The sequence below is a fragment of the Physella acuta genome, unplaced genomic scaffold, assembly GCF_028476545.2.
Source record: "Physella acuta isolate Inbredline_101_S28 unplaced genomic scaffold, ASM2847654v3 ptg000315l, whole genome shotgun sequence".
NCBI lineage: Eukaryota > Metazoa > Mollusca > Gastropoda > Physidae > Physella > Physella acuta.
In genome coordinates this window covers 981,544-985,036 of record NW_026731834.1, presented here as the reverse complement: position 1 = coordinate 985,036, position 3,493 = coordinate 981,544, and the positions used below count along the sequence as shown (strand labels likewise).

Genomic DNA, 3,493 nt, shown 5'->3' with positions numbered 1-3,493 from the left:
TATTATCATGTTTTTAAATTTTCTGTTTCTTAAGTATGTGGCCGGTTAGCTCAGTTGGTTAGAGCGTCGTGCTAATAACGCGATATCGTGGGTTCGCTCCCCATACTGGCCAATGTTATATCTTTTAATAAAATACAAGGATAATATTTTTACAACTTTCAAGTGTATTGTCATGTTTTTAAATTTTCTGTTTCTTAAGTATGTGGCCGGTTAGCTCAGTTGGTTAGAGCGTCGTGCTAATAACGCGAATGACGTGGGTTTCGATCCCCATACTGGCCAATGTTATATTTTTTAATAAAATACAAAAATAATATTTTTACAACTTTCATGTATATTGTCATGTTTTTAAATTTTCTGCTTCTTAAGTATGTGGCCGGTTAGCTCAGTTGGTTAGAGCGTCGTGCTAATAACGCGAATGTCGTGGGTTCGATCCCCATACTGGCCAATGTTATATTTTTTAATAAATTACAAAGATATTATTTTTACAACTTTAAAGTATATTGTCATGTTTTTAAATTTGTTGTTTGTGTTGTACATGGCCGGTTAGCTCAGTTGGTTAGAGCGTCGTGCTAATAACGCGAATGTCGTGGGTTCGATCCCCATACTGGCCAATGTTATATGTTTTAATAAAATACAAAGATAATATTTTTACAACTTTCATGTATATTGTCATGTTTTTAAATTTTCTGTTTCTTAAGTATGTGGCCGGTTAGCTCAGTTGGTTAGAGCGTCGTGCTAATAACGCGAATGTCGTGGGTTCGATCTCCATACATGCCAGTGTTATATTTTTAATAAAATACAAAAATAATATTTTTACAACTTTCATGTATATTGTCATGTTTTTAAATTTGTTGTTAGTCTAGTACGTGGCCGGTTAGCTCAGTTGGTTAGAGCGTCGTGCTAATAACGCGAATGTCGTGGGTTCGCTCCCCATACTGGCCAATGTTATATCTTTTAATTAAATACAAGGATAATATTTTTACAACTTTCAAGTATATTGTCATGTTTTTAAATTTGTTGTTAGTGCAGTACGTGGACGGTTAGCTCAGTTGGTTAGAGCGTCGTGCTAATAACGCAAATGTTGTGGGTTCGATCCCCATACTGGCCAATGATATATTTTTAATAAAATACAAGGATAATATTTTTTACAACTTTCATGTATATTGTCATGTTTTTAAATTTGTTGTTAGTGCAGTACGTGGACGGTTAGCTCAGTTGGTTAGAGTGTCGTGCTAATAACGCGAATGTCGTGGGTTCGATCCCCATACTGGCCAGTGATATATTTTTTAATAAAATACAAAGATAATATTTTCACAACTTTAAAGTATATTGTCATCTTTTTAAATTTGTTGTTTGTGTTGTACATGGCCGGTTAGCTCAGTTGGTTAGAGCGTCGTGCTAATAACGCGATATCGTGGGTTCGCTCCCCATACTGGCCAATGTTATATCTTTTAATAAAATACAAAAATAATATTTTTACAACTTTCAAGTATATTGTCATGTTTTTAAATTTTCTGTTTCTTAAGTATGTAGCCGGTTAGCTCAGTTGGTTAGAGCGTCGTGCTAATAACGCGAATGACGTGGGTTTCGATCCCCATACTGGCCAATGTTATATTTTTAATAAAATACAAAGATAATATTTTTACAACTTTCATGTATATTGTCATGTTTTTAAATTTTCTGTTTCTTAAGTATGTGGCCGGTTAGCTCAGTTGGTTAGAGCGTCGTGCTAATAACGCGAATGTCGTGGGTTCGATCCCCATACTGGCCAATGTTATATTTTTTAATAAATTACAAAGATAATATTTTTACAACTTTAAAGTATATTGTCATGTTTTTAAATTTGTTGTTTGTGTTGTACATGGCCGGTTAGCTCAGTTGGTTAGAGCGTCGTGCTAATAACGCGAATGTCGTGGGTTAGATCCCCATACTGGCCAATGTTATCTTTTTAATAAAATACAAAGATAATATTTTCACAACTTTAAAGTGTATTGTCATGTTTTTTAATTTGTTGTTAGTCTAGTACGTGGCCGGTTAGCTCAGTTGGTTAGAGCGTCGTGCTAATAACGCGATATCGTGGGTTCGCTCCCCATACTGGCCAATGTTATATTTTTTAATAAAATACAAAAATAATATTTTTACAACTTTCATGTATATTGTCATGTTTTTAAATTTTCTGCTTCTTAAGTATGTGGCCGGTTAGCTCAGTTGGTTAGAGCGTCGTGCTAATAACGCGAATGTCGTGGGTTCGATCCCCATACTGGCCAATGTTATATTTTTTAATAAATTACAAAGATAATATTTTTACAACTTTAAAGTATATTGTCATGTTTTTAAATTTGTTGTTTGTGTTGTACATGGCCGGTTAGCTCAGTTGGTTAGAGCGTCGTGCTAATAACGCGAATGTCGTGGGTTAGATCCCCATACTGGCCAATGTTATCTTTTTAATAAAATACAAAGATAATATTTTCACAACTTTAAAGTGTATTGTCATGTTTTTTAATTTGTTGTTAGTCTAGTACGTGGCCGGTTAGCTCAGTTGGTTAGAGCGTCGTGCTAATAACGCGATATCGTGGGTTCGCTCCCCATACTGGCCAATGTTATATCTTTTAATAAAATACAAGGATAATATTTTTACAACTTTCAAGTATATTGTCATGTTTTTAAATTTTCTGTTTCTTAAGTATGTGGCCGGTTAGCTCAGTTGGTTAGAGCGTCGTGCTAATAACGCGAATGACGTGGGTTTCGATCCCCATACTGGCCAATGTTATATTTTTTAATAAAATACAAAAATAATATTTTTACAACTTTCATGTATATTGTCATGTTTTTAAATTTTCTGCTTCTTAAGTATGTGGCCGGTTAGCTCAGTTGGTTAGAGCGTCGTGCTAATAACGCGAATGTCGTGGGTTCGATCCCCATACTGGCCAATGTTATATTTTTTAATAAAATACAAAGATAATATTTTTACAACTTTCATGTATATTGTCATGTTTTTAAATTTTCTGTTTCTTAAGTATGTGGCCGGTTAGCTCAGTTGGTTAGAGCGTCGTGCTAATAACGCGAATGTCGTGGGTTCGATCCCCATACTGGCCAATGTTATATTTTTTAATAAAATACAAAGATAATATTTTTACAACTTTCATGTATATTGTCATGTTTTTAAATTTTCTGTTTCTTAAGTATGTGGCCGGTTAGCTCAGTTGGTTAGAGCGTCGTGCTGATAACGCGAATGTCTTGGGTTCGATCTCCATACTGGCCAGTGTTATATTTTTTAATAAAATACAAAGATAATATTTTTACAACTTTCATGTATATTGTCATGTTTTTAAATTTGTTGTTTGTATTGTACGTGGCCGGTTAGCTCAGTTGGTTAGAGCGTCGTGCTAATAACGCGAATGTCGTAAGTTCAATCCCCATACTGGCCAATGTTATATTTTTTAATAAAATACAAAGATAATATTTTTACAACTTTCATGTATATTGTCATGTT

At 34.2% G+C, this 3,493-nt stretch overlaps 1 non-coding gene across 1 annotated transcript; it reads left to right on the top strand.

Annotated features, from left to right (window-relative positions):
- The first annotated feature begins 3,188 nt into the window (after nucleotides 1–3,188).
- Nucleotides 3,189–3,262, top strand: Trnai-gau (transfer RNA isoleucine (anticodon GAU)). The gene has a single exon. It is a non-coding gene; the product is annotated as a tRNA-Ile (tRNA).
- The last annotated feature ends 231 nt before the right edge of the window (nucleotides 3,263–3,493 follow it).